Genomic DNA, 20,268 nt, shown 5'->3' on the forward strand with positions numbered 1-20,268 from the left:
TAAATGCACCTGCTCTGTGATAGTCTCAGGGTTCTGTTCAAAGCGCAAAGAGCATCATGAAGACCAAGGAACATACCAGGCAGGTCTGAGATACTGTTGTGGAGAAGTTCAAAGCCGGATTTGGATACAAAAAGATTTCCCAAACTTTAAATATCTCAAGGAGCACTGTGTAAGCAGTCATATTGAAATGGAAGGAGTATCAGACCACTGCAAATCTACCAAGACCCGGCCGTCCCTCTAAACTTTCATCTCAAACAAGGAGAAGACTGATCAGAGATGCAGCCAAGAGGCCCATGATCACTCTGGATGAACTGCAGAGATCTACAGCTGAGGTGGGAAAGTCTGTCCATAGGACAACAATCAGTCGTACACTGCACAAATCTGGCCTTTATGGAAGAGTGGCAAGAAGAAAGCCATTTCTCAAAGATATCCATAAAAAGTCTCGTTTAGAGTTTGCCACAAGCCACCTGGGAGATACACCAAACATGTGGAAGAAGGTGTTCTGGTCAGATGAAACCAAAATCGAACTGTTTGGCCACAATGCAAAACGATATGTTTGGTGTAAAAGCAACACAGCTCATCACCCTGAACACACCATCCCCACTGTCAAACATGGTGGTGGCAGCATCATGGTGTGGGCCTGCTTTTCGTCAGCAGGGACAGGGAAGATGGTCAAAATTGATGGGAAGATGGATGGGGTCTACTAAAGTTCAGGGTTCACAAAAAACTCCATGACAAAGGCTCACAAGACAGAAGCTCACAGCCTTATTGGAAAAAGGGACAAAAGCTGAAAACGTCCAAAAGTATATTTCCAACTAGATAATTCAAATTTATAAATTAGAATGATTTCTTCTGAGTTTAGTCTTGTTTGAATGTTTCGCTGTATAATAATTTATGTGTAGTCACATTGTAATGAAAAAAGGCCTAAAAGATGATAATGTAAATTTGATTATATATATATATATCAAAATAAAAATATGCTGCTTACAACTGTTGGGAGGGGTAGACCACTGGTGAGTACTGGTGACCCCTGGTGAGTAGTTGATTTGCATTTGTATGACTCACAGAAACCTCCTTTACATATGAAAGCCTGCCCTAGACCTGAGGAGAGGGGGGGAGCTGAGGAAGCACTGACACAGAGAGTCCACGGCAGTTTCCCTACAGTTTACTGTTCTGGCCAAAGCCTCCTGCTGAGAGCCCAAAAGCTCATCTCTTCCTGCTCTTGTCGGAGACGGTCGCACTATCTCTCTCTCCCTGCCCTCCCCATCTCTCCGCTTGCTGCTTGCTGTGAGAGCGTCTTTTACACACTGTCCGAATAAGAACAAGATTGAAACATGGATCTGGCAAACTGGGCATTCTCCATCATTGATCGAATTTTTTCCACTATGAGATCCGGGACAGGGGAGCCTGCGTGTCCGAGTGGAACAGACCCGGTTGGATACGTCATCGACTCTTGGAGCTCGTAGAGACCGGTGTGCTTCTCAGCCCTTGGAGTGGAAGACGTGGAAGACGCATATATATTCGGCCTTTTGGTAGCGGTATCTTCTCTGTTTGGGGTCGGTGGATACCTGCTTTACTGGCAAATTAAGAAAATCTGGACGGCGGTTTGACATCTGCAGAGGCTGCCGACCCAGGTGGAAGGGCTGAGCAGAGCCGTACAAACTCAGACTCAAAGACTGGTGGACCTGAGCCGCAAGATTAGCGGGCTCGCAGGCGAGAGGGGTTAGATCAGGAGATATAGTTCGGTTCTGCACAGTGAGGACGGCAATCAACGAATTTGGAATATTGGATTTTTGAATGGTTTCCCAGTAAGACTGAAGGCTGTTGGAAAAACAAGCAGCCTGTTCCAAAACAACATTTGTTATCAGGAATTCGGCTCCCCTGCCGGCCTTGGGTTGGCAACCATATCTCTCTCCAGGGCTCTGTGTGCGGCTGCTCTTCCCCCCACTCCGCGTTGTGATTTCTGAAGCTGGGTCTGGTGTACCACGGCCGCTGATGAAATTCCACCACTATCAGCAAACTGTTTTGGCTGGAACCTGGCATCTGGCTCCACAATGCCCCCACCTCTCGTCTCCGTCTGCATTCCCTCCTGACCTGACCTCACCTACCGCCGCTGTCCTAGCTTTACATGTGCAAATGCTTTGCTAAGGTGGTTTTTTTGGACCCTGGTATAGTGCTCTTTTTGAGCACTGTACCAGATGACTTTTTTTTTTAACCTAACTTCCCCATGATGTGTTGTTTTCTCCTCCTGCCAAAGGTAGCGCTGCAAGTCGGCTGCATGACCCTAGGACACATATCCCCCCATGTGTGTTGTGTTTTGTGTATTCTTGGATGGTGTTCTGTAACTGCAATTTCCAATGTGTGAACTTGTTCACCCACATGGCAATAAACTTCATTCATTCATTCATTCATTCATTCATTCATTCAATATTACATACAAGAAACTGTCGAAAACCCCACTTTTCATGCAGTGTTTGGTACTCGGGTATAAACGGTTACTGTTGATAATTCATAGTATTTTAATTTAAGAAAAAGACAAACAATAATGCAAAGGGAACTACAAACCCTACACACACACACAAAAAAATAAAAATAAAAATCACACACACGTACAATTCACATCTCAGCATATGTTTGTTTTACTTTTTTTTTAAATTAGTTTTTTAGACAATGATAATAGAGTACATAAACTGAATGAAATATATCCAGACTTTATATATACCATTATTTGTTCATTTGGATCACATTAAAATAAAAAAAAAATATTGAAAATCTGATTTCACAGCTTTTAAAAGCCAGTAAAATTAATTTCTAGTCTTTATGATTTAGTAATTCATGATGGAGCAGGACACCATTGGGTGCTATCTATTGCAGTATATTATCGGCACATAGAATATTTGGGGTGTCTGTATGGAGTTATCTTCTGGATTAAATGCAGACTTACCTGACTGCCCTCAGTGTACTCTGACCTCTGGACACACCTTGCCCTAAGAACTTTTGTTCTTAGTTGCTTCTTAACAATCTTAACAATGATGACATGTGGCCCTTTTTCCACTGACCTGGTGCTGGTGTTCGAATATTCAGTGTTTTTTCCACCAGGAATGCACTCCGTGCTCGGCTGAAAAATGGGTTCAACTTCGGTACTGCAAGCTAGCTGGTCTAGAACCAAGAACATGGGCTGCAAGCAGCAGAAGGGCGTGACTCTGCTATCTGGACATGAAGTTTTCTACCGCTATTTCACTGCATGGTGTGTATTACATGAGAAAAGCGATGCAATTTTCACAGCCGTGAATTAGGTTGGAGCCTAAGGCTGAACCTGTATCAGTTCATATCACAAATAAAACAACACAAAGTGCACAAACAAGGCATCAAGTGGAATTTCAATGATAGAGGAAATAATTTCAGTAAGTCACTCAGACATTTTCCACTGCTTTCAAATTCTAATTCTTTTTTTTTTTTTTTTTTTTGTAATCTCATCCCTGTCATGAGACATTCTCCTGTCACCCCCCCATACCTGGTTTCAGATGGGAAATCATGATGTAAACAGGTGACATTAGATCAAGCGAGCTAATTGTCATAATTTTGGTAGTGGTATAATTTAATTAGCTGACAATTTTGTCAGTACACCAATTGTTCCTGAGGGAGAGGTTTGACAAAGTGTGACCCCTAATAAGAACAGACTCAGGAACCCTCGCACAGACTAGAGTTTCTTTGAGAGTGCCTGGTGGCTTGGCCTTAACCAAAGGAGTCTGATGGAGCCACATAGGTCTATAGTCCCGTGTGTTACCCACCTTTTGCCTGTTCTAACAAGCTGAAATAAATGGCGGCCATCAGGGGTGAAGCGAGTCAGAAGCTGAAAAAAGAAGTCCTATTAAGCTTGGTTGGCTTGTAAGACTTTGAGGCAGCTGACAGATTCCTACAGGTCAAGCAGGATGTGGCTCACCAAGGCCATGGATCAAAATAAAGAAGAGTGATGAGCCTTCATGTCCACTTCCTCTGTAAGAATGACTTGGTGATTTTCTTGGGCTGATGTGGTTTTAGCCTCAGTTATTTGGCACTTTGATGGATTTCAACATTCCAGCTACTTTTAGGACCCTTTTGTCTTCGTGTCTTCTGTTATCTTCTTCAGCAGAGATAACAGATGCAAATGTTGTTTTGAAACCTATTTTTTTAAGCTGTACATGAGTTAAAACACACTATTGTAATGCAGGGTTAATACTGCTTTATTATCCTGTTGGTTTTCAATCTTTTAAGGATGAAGCAAAAAGTAAAGCTCAATAATGATCACTCATCGACATACTTTTATATTCACTTGGTCGACACAACAACATTAAATATGATGAGTCTGGAATGAAACCATAAGTCTTATGAAATCATGTCTGAACTTCAGTTTTGAAAACTGCTACTTCTTCTGAATGTTACCAAGACTGTTGGCTAATACATGATGACATGATAATTAGTTTATTTGCCAGTCACAGACCTAGGTATGCTTTTGTCATCTGTATACTTTGCATGTGAATCCTTACACATTGTGTGGGTCAAATTTGATGTGCTTTGATATTTGAAAAGCAGTAAAAAGACCTTAAATGTGATTATTTTACCAGAAAGTTTGATGAGTTTTCCTAAAGTGACCCAAAATACACACAAAAAAGAACATAGGTCAAGAGGCGGGTACACCCGGGAGAGGATGCCAGTCTGTTGCAGGCCTAACACAGAGAGACAGATAATAACCATTCACACCTAAGGCCATTTTAGAATCACCTATTAACAAATACATAAACTGTATACTGAAAGGTGCCTTCTTTTTTTTTTTAACCTGTCATGTCTGCCAGATCTTGCAAGCAGAACTGTGATCTGCATGCATTGTTTTGCCAAACATATTTGCTATTTCAAGGTGAGCTCTATAGGTTCTCTATAGGCTTCTCTTGTTAGTGTGTGACCCTTTCTTTTATTTCAGTTATCTTTAACATACTGTGTGACAACTTTTGCCAGAGCTGACAGGCTTAGGAAAAAGAAAAGAAAAAGGGAGAGAAAAAGAGAGAGAAAAAGAGAGAGAAAGAAAAAGAAAAAAATAGGAAAGAGCACAAGTAAAATGTCTGTGTAGATTCTCAGTCATCCAGGTCATAGTAGTCTCTGGAGCTTGAAAAAGGCAACTGGACTTCTTTTTGTTTCTTGAAGACGTTTCACCTCTCATCCGAAAGGCTTCTTCAGTTCTCAACCAAATGGTGGAGAGACCCAGGTATTTAAACCCCTGTGGGCGTAGTCCCCTGGAGGTGGTTATGACCCTCTATTGATCATGTGCGTGAACACATGTGCCCAGGTGTGAAGGGGGCGTGGGTCTTTGAGATAAGATGGTGCCTGATTATTCAAGACCTTGTATGTGAGGAGAAGAATTTTAAATTCTATTCTAGATTTAACAGGGAGCCAATGAAGAGAATCCAATATGGGAGAAATCTGCTCTCTCTTTCTAGTCCCTGTCAGTACTCTAGCTGCAGCATTTTGGATCAGCTGAAGGCTGTTCAGAAAGCTTTTAGGACAGCCTGATAATAATGAATTACAATAATCCAGCCTAGAAGTAATAAATGCATGAATGAGCTTTTCAGCATCACTCTGAGAAAGGATGTTTCTAATTTTAGAAATATTGCGCAAATGCAAAAAAGCGTTCCTACATATTTGTTTAATATGTGCATTGAAGGACATATCCTGGTCAAAAATGACTCCAAGATTTCTCACAGTGTTACTGGAGGCCAAAGTAATGCCATCCAGAGTAAGTATCTGGTTAGACACCATGTTTCTAAGATTTGTGGGGCAGAGAACAAGAATTTCAGTTTTATCTGAATTTAGAAGCAGGAAATTAGAGGTCATCCAGGCCTTAATATCTTTAAGACATTCCTGCAGTTTAACTAATTGATGTGTGTCATCTGGCTTCATTGATAGGTAAAGCTGAGTATCATCTGCATAACAATGAAAATTGATGCAGTGCTTTCTAATAATACTGCCTAAGGGAAGCATGTATAATGTAAATAAAATTGGTCCTAGCACAGAACCCTGTGGAACTCCATAATTAACCTTACTGTCTGAAGAAGACTCCCCATTTACATGAACAAATTGGAGTCTATGAGACAAATATGATTCAAACCACTGCAGTGCAGTACCTTTAATACCTATAGCAAGCTCTAATCTCTGTAATAAAATGTTATGGTCAACAGTATCAAAAGCTGCACTGAGGTCCAACAGGACAAGAACAGAGATGAGTCCACTGTCAGAGGCTCTAAGAAGATCATTTGTAACCTTCACTAATGCTGTTTCTGTACTGTGATGAATTCTGAAACCTGACTGAAACTCTTCAAATAAACCGTTCCTCTGCAGATGATCAGTTAGCTGTTTTACAACGACTCTTTCAAGAATCTTTGAGAGAAAAGGAAGGTTGGAGATTGGCCTATAATTAGCTAAGACAGCTGGGTCAAGTGATGGCTTTTTAAGCAGAGGTTTAATTACAGCCACCTTGAAGGTCTGTGGTACATAGCCAACTAATAAAGACTGATTGATCATTTTTAAGATTGAAGCATCAATAATTGGAAAGACTTCTTTGAACAGTCTAGTAGGAATGGGATCTAACAAACATGTTGCTGGTTTGGAGGAAGTAACTATTGAAGTTAACTCTGAAAGATCAACTGGAGCAAAAGAGTCTAAACAAATACCAGCAGTGCTGAAAACAGCCGAACATGAAGAATAATCTTTGAGATGGTTATGAATAATTTTTTCTCGAATGTCTAAAATTTTATTTGTAAAGAAATCCATGAAGTCACTACTAGTTAACGTGAAAGGAATACTCGGCTCTACAGAGCTCTGACTCTTTGTCAGCCTGGCTACAGTGCTGAAAAGAAACCTGGGGTTGTTCTTATTTTCTTCAATTAATGATGAATAGTAAGATGTCCTAGCTTTACGGAGGGCTTTTTTATAGAGCAACAAACTCTTTTTCCAGGCTATATGAGCATCTTCTAATTTAGTGAGACGCCATTCCCTCTCCAGCTTTCGGGTTATCTGCTTTAAGCTGTGCGTTTGTGAATTATACCACGGAGTCAGGCACTTCTGATTTGAAGCTTTCCTTTTCAGAGGAGCCACAGTATCCAAAGTTATACGCAGTGAGGATGTAAAACTATTGACGAGATAATCAACCTCACTGGGAGCAGAGTTTAGGTAGCTGCTCTGCACTGTGTTGGCACATGGCACTGAAGAGCATAACAATGAAGGAATTAGATCCTTAAACTTAGTTACAGCACTTTCAGAAAGACTTCTACTGTAATAAAACTTATTCCCCACTGCTGTGTAATCCATTAAAGTAAATGTAAATGTTACTAAGAAATGATCAGACAGGAGGGGGCTTTCAGGGAATACTGTTAAGTCTTCAGTTTCTATGCCATATGTCAGGACAAGATCCAGAGTATGATTAAAGTGGTGGGTGGGCTCCTTTACATTTTGAGAGAAGCCAATTGAATCTAACAATAGATTAAATGCAGTGTTGAGGCTGTCATTCTCAGCATCTACATGGATGTTGAAATCACCCACTATAATTATTTTATCTGAACTGAGCACTAAATCAGATAAAAAGTCTGAGAAATCAGACAGAAACTCTGAGTAGGGACCAGGTGGACGATAGATAATAACAAATAAAACAGGTTTTTGATTTTCCCAATTAGGATGGACAAGACTAAGAGTCAGGCTTTCAAAAGAATGAAAACTTTGTCTGGGTCTTTGATTAATTAATAAGCTGGAATTGAAGATTGCAGCTAATCCTCCTCCTCAACCTGTGCTTCGAGCATTCTGACAGTTACTGTGACTCGGGGGTGTTGATTCATTTAAACTAACATATTCATCCTGCTGTAACCAGGTTTCTGTAAGGCAGAATAAATCAATACGTTGATCAATTATTAAATCATTTACTAATAGGGACTTGGAAGAGAGAGACCTAATGTTTAACAATCCACATTTAATTGTTTTATTCTTTGGTGCAGTTGATGAAGCTGTATTATTTATTGTTTTTGAATTTTTATGCTTAAATAGCTTTTTGCTGATTTTAGCTTTGGTTTTTGGTGGTCTGGGAGCAGGCACCGACTCTATGGGGATGGGGTTTTGGGGGGATGGCAGGAGGAGAGAAGCTGCAGAGAGGCGTGTAAGACTGCAACTCTGCTTCCTGGTCTCAACCCTGGGTAGTCAGTTTTTAGGAGGGTTAATAAATTTGGCCAGATTTCTAGAAATGAGAGCTGCTCCATCCAAAGTGGGATGGATGCCGTCTCTCCTAACAAGACCAGGTTTTCCCCAGAAACTTTGCCAATTATCTATGAAGCCCACGGCATTTTTGGACACCACTCAGACAGCCAGCGATTCAAGGAGAACATGCGGCTAAACATGTCGCTCCTGGTCTGATTGGGGAGGGGCCCAGAGAAAACTACAGAGTCCGACATCGTTTTTGCAAAGTTACACACCGAGTCAATATTAATTTTAGTGACCTCCGATTGGCGTAACCGGGTGTCATTACTGCCGACGTGAATAACGATCTTACCAAATCTACGATTAGCCTTAGCCAGCAGTTTCAAATTTCCATGAATGTCGCCTGCTCTGGCCCCTGGAAGACATTTGACTATGGTCGCCGGTGTCTCTAGCTTCACGTTTCTCAAAACAGAGTCACCAATAACCAGAGTTTGTTCCTCGGCGGGTGTGTCGCCGAGTGGAGAAAAACGGTTAGAGACGTGAATAGGTTGGTGGTGTACCCGGGGCTTCTGCTTAGGACTACGCTTCCTCCTCACCGTCACCCAGCTGGCCTGTTTTCCCTGCTGCTCGGGATCTGCTGGGGGGGAGCTAACGGCGGCTAAGCTACCATGGTCCGCACCCGCTACAGGGGCCTGGCTAGATGTAGGATTTTCCAGGGTGCGGAGCCGAGTCTCCAGTTCAGAAAGCCTGGCCTCCAGAGCTACAAACAGACTACATTTATTACAAGTACCGTTACTGCTAAAGGAGGCCGAGGAGTAACTAAACATGTGACACCCAGAGCAGGAAAGTGCAGGAGAGACAGGAGAAGAAGCCATGCTGGTAGTGAGTCGGCTAAGGGCTAAGCTACTAGCTGAGCTAAGCTAGCGAATTTCTAAAAACAAATAAAGTGAGTAATGTGAATACAGGTGATTCAGCAAAGAGTATGCTATTTAAAGTAGGTGAAGATTACACTAAAATATGTTATTATCCAGATAAATCTAGTTATACAGATATAACAGCTAACAGACAGCAAAACACTGTGCTCCGAAACAGGAACAGGAAGTGATACAATACCGCAGTGAGAGCCAACACCAAGTGACAGCGCCACCATAGAGCTGACCAAATTCTATGGAGAGCACAGAACCACCTTTTGAGTGAAAGGATAAGACAGGTCCATTTCACCATAGATGCACTCCAGAACAAAATCCACCAGACTCAGCAGAAACTCTCATCACTCTTACCTCACACCATCGCAGAAGAAGTTTCTACATTTGTGGACAAAGCCCAGCTCGCACAACACATCAAAGGCAAGGAAAGACAACTACGTAAATTTCAAACTCTGCAAACCAAGGCATACCATTCATCTGTTAACAAACAGGACGACACGATAAGCAATGGAAACCAAGGAAAGTGGGTGAAGAACCTATCAGACAGGGTCCTCACCAAACCAGAAGAAAATGTGCTAGCCAAAGGACTCAACTTTGCCATAGCCCCACAACAGCTTCCTATAGTAGACCTCATCACAGCAACAGAAACCGCTATAAGAAATAACAAACTTTCTCATCCTGAAGCAGAACAGATCAGGATGAAAGTTTCAGCCACTCTCTCCAGTGCAAGACTTCCTCCATCCAACCTCACCATTCAGGAGAAGAAGGCCATCACAGCCCTAAGCAAGGATCAAAACATCACCATACTGCCAGCCGACAAGGGGAGGTGCACGGTTGTGCTGAATTCATCGGATTACCACAACAAAATTACTACACTCCTCAGTGACAACAATACTTATGAGGTCTTGAGACGTGATCCCACAAGCAACTACAAGAAAAAAGTTGTTTGCTGCCTGCAACAACTTGAAAAGGAAAAAGCCATTGACCGCCCCACTTACTACCGCCTGTACCCTGGAGAAGCCACTCCATGCATTTATGGACTCCCAAAGATCCACAAAGAAGGAGTCCCACTTCGACCCATTGTCAGCAGTATAAACTCGGTCACCTACAACATTTCCAAACACCTCGCCACCATCTTATCACCGCTTGTTGGCATCACACCCCACCACATTGAAAACTCTACAGATTTTACTAACAAGGTCCAGAATCTTGTACTGGATCCAGATGAAACCATGGGCTCCTTTGATGTGGTTTCACTTTTTACTTGCATACCCACAACTGAGGCAGTGGAGACCGTCAGAAGACGACTACAGGAAGACGATTCCTTACTGAACAGAACCAGCTTCACCCCAGATCAGATTTGTGCACTTTTAGATCTCTGCCTTACCACAACATATTTTAAATACAATGATGGATTCTACAGACAGAAATGTGCATGTGCCATGGGCTCCCCAGTGTCTCCCATTGTAGCCAACCTTTACATGGAGGAAGTGGAAAGTAAAGCTCTTGGTTCTTTCAAAGGGATGGCACCTAGCCACTGGTACAGATATGTAGATGACACCTGGGTCAAAATCAAAACCCGAGAAGTAGAAGCCTTCACTCGTCACATTAACTCAGTGGATAAATACATACGTTTTACCAGGGAGGACACCAGAGATAACAAGTTACCATTCCTGGACTGTGCGGTGCTTATCGAGGAAGATGGAAGCCTCAACATTTAAGTTTACCGGAAGCCCACACACACAGACCAGTATCTCCTCTTTGACTCCCACCACCCTCTGGAACACAAACTTGGGGTGATCAGGACCCTACAACACTGTGCGGAAAGTGTTCCCTCTAAGGCAGAAGGGAAGCATAAGGAACACACACACATTGAGAAAGCCCTCAAAACATGCGGTTACCCCAACTGGGCCTTCATCAAATCAGCTAAGATGCACAGGAATGAAGGCCAAACACAAACTACAGAGAATAGGAAGGACAAGAGGAACAACATTGTCATCCCATATGTGGCAGGCTTGTCAGAGAAACTCAGAAGAATTTTCTCCAAGCATGACATCTCAGTATACTTCAAACCAAGTCACACCCTAAGACAAAAACTGGTTCATCCCAAGGACAAACCCGCCAAACACAAGATCAGCGATGTAGTGTATGCTGTTCAGTGCAGTGAAGAGTGCTCGGACCTCTACATTGGTGAAACCAAACAGCCTCTTCACAAACGAATGGCACAACATAGAAGAGCCACCTCGACAGGACAAGATTCAGCAGTACATCTGCATCTGAAGGAAAAAAGGGCACTCTTTTGAGGATGCCAATGTTCACATTTTGGACAGGGATAACAGATGGTTTGAAAGAGGAGTGAAAGAAGCCATCTATGTCCACTGTGAACAACCATCATTGAACAGAGGAGGTGGATTACGTCACCAACTTTCCCCCGCTTACAGTGCTGTCCTGAGCTCCCTTCCCAGACGTCTCAACCCCCATTCACACCTTTGTTCCAGTGACCTCAATAGGCCACAGGAAACAATGGAGCGGAGTCCTAAATTGGTTTCAACTGAAACCACTGATTAAATATGACCCACGCCCCCTTCACACCTGGGCACATGTGTTCATGCACATGATCAATAGAGGGTCATAACCACCTCCAGGGGACTAGGCCCACAGGGGTTTAAATACCTGGGTCTCTCCACCATTTGGTTGAGAACTGAAGAAGCCTTTCAGATGAGAGGTGAAACGTCTTCAAGAAACAAAAAGAAGTCCAGTTGCCTTTTTCAAGCTCCAGAGAGCACAAGTAAATAAACTAAATAATTAATCACTTATTAAACATAAAAGATATTGACAATAATTGCAAAATTAAAAACTGTGTGGGGAAAACAAAAATTGCTGTGTTACACAAACCAACCATTTTCTATTATGATTACGTGAGTGTTTGTGTCTGTGTCATGAAATGCTCTGCCCATCAGAAGCTAGAGGCAGGCAAAGAAAGCCCCAGGAAGCCCATCAAGACCTACGAAGACCCGCGGCCACTCACTCCAAAGACAACCGTACACCCACCCCAGCAGACAGGGGAGGGATGTCCCAGACGGAGTCCCCCCAATCAAGGAGCAAGGGCACCAGAGAATCCGAGGCAACAAGAAGCCAGCCAATCTCTGACGATGGGGCGAGTGGAAACCACCCCAGGGCCAACAGCGACCCCAAGACGCCGCCAGCCTGGTCCCCAAGGAACCACCTGACCCCACCCCATTGCCAAGAAATTGGGGTGTGAGATGACCCACCCACCCCTCCCAAATTGTAAGTGTATGTGTTTATGTTTGTGAATGAATAAGATGTATAGGGTGCAGTTAAAATTGAGGGGACAGTTATGCCACAAGCACCAACTGCTGGTCGTCAGTGCTCGCCCACACTGCCCCCCCCCAAACCCTCCATGTCTAAAGTGCAAATAAAATTTGGGGAAAGACAGTAATGAGGATCTGAATGGGGCCACCTCAGCGGCCCCATCTCATCAAGCTCTGGGTAACCTGCCTGCCCGGGGACGTGGTGACAGCATCCCGGAGAACTGCAGCACCTGAGACTGGCGCCACCAGCCCCACCGCAGAGGGCAGCCCACTCACACTAGACGCCCATTCACTCGACAATAGACACAAACAAGCGACAGGATATACTGGCCTGAGTTGGAAATACAGTGCCCTGTTTTACATATATATATATATATATATATATATATATATATATATATATATATATATAGGGCCCTTGTAATATTTTGCTGCAAGTTAGTCAAGTTTCAATTAACTGTCGTTTTTACCATATCACCCCAATAGCTGTCAGACTGCAAGTTTATTTGTGGTTCCTATTCTATTTAAAAGTAGAATGGGAGGCAGAGCCTTCAGCTCTAAGGCCCCTCTTGTGTGTAACCAGCTGAGTACAATTGGCCATTTTTGAGTACTTTTGATTTTACCTTTATATTTCACCTTAAAAACTGTTTACCTTGCTTTGTTTGGTGTCATTTTTTTTTCAACTATTTGCAAAACAATCAGGTGCAAAGATGCCACAAATTATTTATGCCACTCCAAAAAAACCCCCCAAAAAACAAAAAACAGTTCCTGTCCACCATAGGACAGAGGAGCACATCACAGGCCTGACATTTCCAAGTGTGTCACTCCTCCTGTTGTCCACCTGGAGAAAGCACTTAAATTTGACTTTGCCTTTGGTGGCTTTTTAGCTTGCATCTGCCTTGTCAGGTTGATGTTTTACATTTGCCCTGCATGAAACAGTTTGGGGAGTTTAATCTCAAGGCCAAGTGTAAGAAGAGATCTCAGTGTTCTGTAGAAATTTCAGTTTCTTACATTAAATAAAGTGAATAACTGGTACATTTATTGATAAGAGGTCTTTGAAATGTTTATGTTTTACATTTCATTCTCTTCAAATTCAGATTTAAGTAGAAGTGTCACTGTTTTCATACAGTGGAGGAGAACCAGTGCAAATGCAATCCAAATGGGAGTGCTCTAGCACTTCTGAAAGATGAGACCTCGAAAGGGGAAACTAAAAATGTTTTTGTTTGTTATTTGTAGTGTTGCATAAATATTTCATCTAATCTCATATAGGAGCATTCTTTATGCATGAAAAATCATCCTTGTTACCTGAGCTTGAGCTCAAGTCCTTGTTATAGGAATAAAAACAGCAACTTTTGTATTGTCATTACATCATCATTGAACCAATGTAATGTTACAGTTATATTCTGGATGTTGACTGGGATCTTCTTCAGTAATACTAGTTGGGTCACCAACTAGTATTACTGAAGTATTACTGTTTTTTCTTAGTAATACATTTTCTTACAATTTTTTTTTAATTGATTACGTTCAACATATTATTCCTGGTCTTACAGAAAAATTAAAAATAAATAAAGCAAGCATCAAAATGTTCCCTCCAGGCTTTTTATGGTGTGGAATCTGTAGTAGATTAACCACTCAGATCAGAATTTTTAGTAGAATGTAACTGTTTACAGATATGATGCTTTAAGTTTGTTGGTCTTTTTTAAAAAATTTTTTTATTACTGCTTAGTGAGGGTCAGTGAATTCCTATTATTTAAAGCTGAACACGAACCTTGTGTGATTGTAAAATGGCACATAAATGTAGATTTGGTATTTGCAGAAATGATGGAATTAAAGCCGGATGATATTTGGAAGTGGATCCATGAAAATGTGGCAAAGACTCACCAAAGACCATTTTGATTATATGCTTAAGATTTTAATAATGAAGATGAGAAAGAGCAGGTCTTCCTGGGAAATAAAGGTTTTGCTTAAAGCATTCTCTCTATTACACTTTCAATTTGCTCCTATTAAAAGAGACAATCCAACTCCAGTTTATGTCACTTGTAGCTTCATTCTATTATGCAGTGAAAGAAAAAAGGTAAAGATGTAAAATGAGAAACAGATTCTTCAGGGGGATATATGAGATTATTTGTGTCTTTGGCCGGTGAACCGTTCCTTCATGTCGGACCAGGAATCATCTCCTTTTCCTGACGCAGACAAATGGGTATCGGAGGTGACAGGGTATATCATTCATACACCTGTTTCCTGTAAGCACCAAAAATCAACATTAAGTGAAACCATGATCACATGAACACATATTTATCTATTCTGAGGAAAATATTTTGTATTGTATGATAACAATGGAGCCTGTCAAGAGTAACCTTTGAGTTTTTTACATAAAACTATAAATATATGTTAACAATTATTTGGAATAATGTTATCTTTGATTATTTTCTTCTCATTCATTATTATTTGTCACACCAATCAAACAATCATTGTTTGGGAAATTGTGGATATTGTTACTATTCTTCTGTCAACATTCATAGTACTCTTCATTGCACTTTATTTGAGGATTTACCTGTCCAATTCATGTGTAGGCAGTGCTCCATACCCCCAGCATTGTTAGGCTCTCCACGACACCAGTTTGCATATCTGAAAGGAGTTCCATCATTCCAAAACCAATAACCTTTCTAGAAAACAGAGCAAAATACAGAAAAATACATTAAAAATAAGCTACACACTCAATTCATAAATATGAAAATACAGACAGTATTTTAACTGTCAGACCTTATAATGATGAGTAGTATACCTGTTGAGCATCAGAGCCACCAATCCATGCAACTACATAATGATTAAAAGTGGCACGATAGATGACCCTCTGAATCGCCTGGTACTCTCCAAGATTGCGCACAGATGCCAGATTTGCATTCTGGGACTGACAGAATCTCTATAGTGGATATCAACAGACAGCAGAAATTTCAAAGTAAACAAAAGATTTCACCAAGCATTAAAATCAACAGAGAAGGAATAAATGGTACATCCAAATGACTGTTTCTACCTGAGCCTCAGCCCAAGTCAGCTGATGGGGAAAGTAGCGGTACTGTCGGTTGCCATATCTAGTCCAATACCGTGGCCTGCAAAAATAATGCCTGTGCCAAAGCAATCTCTTCTCAGCAAGATGTTCTCCTGAAGACAAAGAATACTTAGTAGCACTGAATGAGTTCCCTGTGTCTGGAATAACATCACTTTTTTTTTTTTTGGACATGGGCTCTTTTTTTTCCATTTGTATTTTATTTTTAAAGATATTATTGTTTTGTAATATATTCTCTCCTGACCCTGAAAATCCAATCTTTGTACTACAATCCTAGCTGCATATGCAGGACATTGATGTTCAGCATGACAGAAATACAATTAGATTTGGTGAAAATATTGAAAATATTGAACAACCTGTTTGAGTTAATCCCTTTGCCTCATCACTGCTCGCTTCCTCTGGAAGAGCAGAACAAATTAAAACTTCAGATGTTGATTTTGGTCTTTAATTTTCTATTAAGTTTATTCATACACAGAATTTACATTGAACTATATATTTGTATGAATAATTTCACACGTAAACATTTTGTACATTGTACTCTAATACTCACCAGCAGCGGTGGACAGAGCCACCATTGCACAAAGAAGTGCAAACACAGTCAGCAGCTTCATGGTGATGTTGACTATCACTGTGAAACACAAAAGACCCTAATTGATTGACAGCTCATCAGAGAAATGATAGAAGATAATTTGAGAGTTTTCAGCCAACCTTTCGTAGAATATCTTCTCTTCTTTCAGCACCAGCTGGTAGCTTCAGCCTTCCAATGAGAAGGTGCTGAACAGCTCCAAAACCCTGACTTATATACTGTTTCTTTGTAGTTGCGAAACAGGAACTAACACTGAAAAAAACTGTCATGTAAAAAGAAATTTGTCATGTGACTCACACCAGGTGGACTTTTACTGTGCCTCTTTCTTTCCCAATCAAAGCCAAAATAACTGCCTACTGCCCACTTCATTTTACATATTGACAGTTAAACAACAAACTTCCACAGAGTGCAAACACAGAAAAATGAAAAAGAAACATTCCTCCTGTTTAAAGAAGCCAAGAATTTGATGCCAGCCCTTAGCAGGATTCACCCTGGACAGGTCACCAGTTTGTCCCAGGGCCAACACAGAGAGACAGACAGACACTCACACTTACATACCTATGGGCAATTTAGAAAGGCACCATGAATGGTGAAAGATTATATTTTATTATATATATATATATACACACACACACACACACACACACACAGAGGTTTTAGAGCAACATATGTTACTGTCAATATGACGCCTTTTTCAGGGAAGACAATGTGGGCATGCTATTACAATAGCATAATTACATGCTCAAAGAGTCGGGGTACTAAATTGGCCTGCTTGCCAAGACCTTTAACCTATTGAAAACATTTTGTAAATATAAACTGAAAAATATGACAGAGTACATTTTTCAATAATAAGGAGGAAACTGGGCAAAATTTACATCCATGGGAAAGTTTTAAGGTTAAAACCGCTGCTGATCAAAGAGAATACAAAGGCTTGTCTCACACTTGATAATAAACATCTTGATGTTCCCCAGACCTTCAGGGAAATATCCGATGCACTAATGAGACAAAAATCCTGGAGAACTTTCCATAATTGCTGGAACCATGAATTCGACCTAAATGTGAATTTTTGACTTTGACCATGAAATGGAAAAGAAAATGGATGGATTTCATCCCTGCCAGTCAGGAAACCTCATCTGGACTAGGCATATCATGGCCCCTTCCTTGTCTGAGGGAGGAATTCATTTGAGACCAAGGGATCCCGTGGGCTCACAGCTCATTAGGAGAGCCATAGGGTCCAGTCCTTTGTGGATTTGGTTTTGGTCAAAGGTATAGGCCCTGGAATTAGGAAAGGAGCTGAACCAACTGGTGGACACCAGAGGTGAAAAGCAATATCAAGCTGAAAAAAGAGTCTTAACAACCTTGGTTCACTTGGCAGTTGACACGTACAGATGTACATCTACTTTTGGGAAGGTTTATTCTCCAACAGCCAGCTCAGTTAAAAATGATGAGTTAGAGATGAAACCATAAGTCTTGTGAAATAATGTCTCAACTTCAGCTTTGAAAGCTGCTACTTCTACTTACCAAAACTGTTGGCTAACTGATGATAACTATGATAATGAGTTTATCTGTCAGTAACAGATTGAGACATGCTCTTCTTGGTTGTCTGAATGCTTCGAATGGAGAAAATTAAATTAAAGAAAACACAGGATAAAAAAAATAGACCATCTATAACTATTTATAGATTAAGCACCAAATATCCAAGGTGTAAAAGTATGGCAGTGTGGCAGGTAGGACGTGGACCCAAATGCAGATTTAGGAGACAGACATACACTAAAAATGCTGTTTTATTGTTGGGCTCATTCACAAAGTACAAAAACAGCATTAGGTTTTACAAGGTGAATAATTCAGCTTACCTATTTATAGATTCTATACCTATTTATAGATTAAGTACCAAATATCCAAGATGTAAAGGTATGGCAGTGTGGCAGGTCAGCAGTGCTCGCAGTTGGTTCACTCTTCTACAATGTTGCATGGTATTAACCAGTTTGTATGATGATTCTCCCCTTCAGGAACAGGGCCGAAAAGCCTTTATGATCCCCTGGAGTGCTTTCTTTTGTTCTAGCATGCAGCTGGGGAATCAAACACAGATATTTCCACAGGTGTGGCTTCATCCTTATCACCTCACCCACAGACAGGTGTGGGAAGGTCATGTTTTCACCTGTTCGTTTGTTGGTTCAGTCGTCTGTCTGTCTGTTAGTAATATGAATCAAAAGGTTTTGAAACAAAATTGCTTAAATTTTGTGGACTCACTTTGTGGACAAACTTTGTGGGCCCAAGAATGTATGATATTATTTTGAAGGTTAAAGGTCAAGGTCACCAAATTTTTTTCCAAAAAATCCTTATTGCTCATCATTTGCGAAATGTTGATTTCCATCCATCCATTCTCTTTTGCTTATCCGTGGCCGGGTCGTGGGGGCAGGAGCCTAAGCAGAGAAGCCCAGGCTTCCCTCTCCCCAGCCACCTCCTGCAGCTCATCCGGAGGGACCCCAAGGCGTTCCCAGGCCAGCCGAGAGACATAATCTCTCCAGTGTGTCCTGGGTCTTCCACGGGGCCTCCTCCCGGTTTGACATGCCTGGAACACCTCACCCAAGAGGCGGCCAGGAGGCATCCTAATCAGATGCCTGAGCCACCTCAACTGGCTCCTTTCAAGTTGTTGATTTCCATGTCTCAATAAGTTTTTTTCCTCTATGGCCATGAAATTTGGTACTCGGGTATAAACAGTTATTGTTGATAATTCATTGTCTTTTTCTTAAATGAAAATACTAACAATAATGCAAAGGGAACTACAAACCCGACACAAAAAAAAAAATCACACACACGTACAATTCACATCTCGGCATATGTTTGTTTTACTTTTTTCTAATTTTTTTTTAAACGATGATATTAGTGTACATAAACTGAATGAAATATATCCAGACTTTTTATATGCCATTATTTGTTAATGTAGATCACAATATAAAAAATATTATTTTACAGTTTTTAATAGCCAGTAAAATTCATTTCTAGGCGCCTGGGTGGCTTAGTGGTGAAGCCGGCGACCACATACACACGCCACGTTGCAGTACGGGCTGCACGGGTTCGCGTTCTGGCCCGTTGCCAATTTGCCTGCGTGTCTTCCCCTGTATCTTTTCCCCATTTCCTCTCATTCTCCACTGTTGATAAAAGCCGCTGTGGTCAAAAATGCAAAAAAAAACCAAACAATTCATTTCTCGTCTTCATGATCTAGTAATTTATGATGGAGCAGGACAACATTGCGTGCTATCTATTGCAGTATATCATTGGCACATAGAATATTTGGGGCATCTGTGTGGAGTTATCTTCTGGATTAAATGCAGACTTACCTGACAGCCCTCAGTATACTCTGACGTCTGGACATACATTGCCCCACATTGCATAATCTGTTGTAATAAACAGTTCAACTTTTGTTCTTAGTTGCTTCTTAACTGTTGGGGCTTGGTGTCGAGCTAAGGTGAACCCAAACGCAGACAAAATAAAGGCAATAAACAAGAGGGTTTATTCTCTTAAAGCAGGGAACAAACATAACCAAGTCTCTGGAGCTTGAAAAGGCGACTGGACTTCTTTTTGTTTCTTGAAGACGTTTCACCTCTCATCCGAAAGGCTTCTTCAGTTCTCAACCAAATGGTGAAGTTTACCGGAAGCCCACACACACAGACCAGTATCTCCTCTTTGACTCCCACCACCCTCTGGAACACAAACTTGGGGTGATCAGGACCCTACAACACCGTGCGGAAAGTGTTCCCTCTAAGGCAGAAGGGAAGCATAAGGAACACACACACATTGAGAAAGCCCTCAAAACATGCGGTTACCCCAACTGGGCCTTCATCAAATCAGCTAAGATGCACAGGAATGAAGGCCAAACACAAACTACAGAGAATAGGAAGGACAAGAGGAACAACATTGTCATCCCATATGTGTCAGGCTTGTCAGAGAAACTCAGAAGAATTTTCTCCAAGCATGACATCTCAGTATACTTCAAACCAAGTCACACCCTAAGACAAAAACTGGTTCATCCCAAGGACAAACCCGCCAAACACAAGATCAGCGATGTAGTGTATGCTGTTCAGTGCAGTGAAGAGTGCTTGGACCTCTACATTGGTGAAACCAAACAGCCTCTTCACAAACGAA

General features: G+C 41.4%; 1 pseudogene; it reads right to left on the reverse strand.

Moving 5' to 3' along the window:
* Positions 1-14,376: 14,376 nt before the first annotated feature.
* On the reverse strand, positions 14,377-16,323 carry LOC115797177 (ladderlectin-like; annotated as a pseudogene).
* Between the last annotated feature and the right edge of the window lie 3,945 nt (positions 16,324-20,268).

This window comes from Archocentrus centrarchus, chromosome 18, assembly GCF_007364275.1.
Source record: "Archocentrus centrarchus isolate MPI-CPG fArcCen1 chromosome 18, fArcCen1, whole genome shotgun sequence".
NCBI classification, from domain to species: Eukaryota; Metazoa; Chordata; class Actinopteri; order Cichliformes; family Cichlidae; genus Archocentrus; species Archocentrus centrarchus.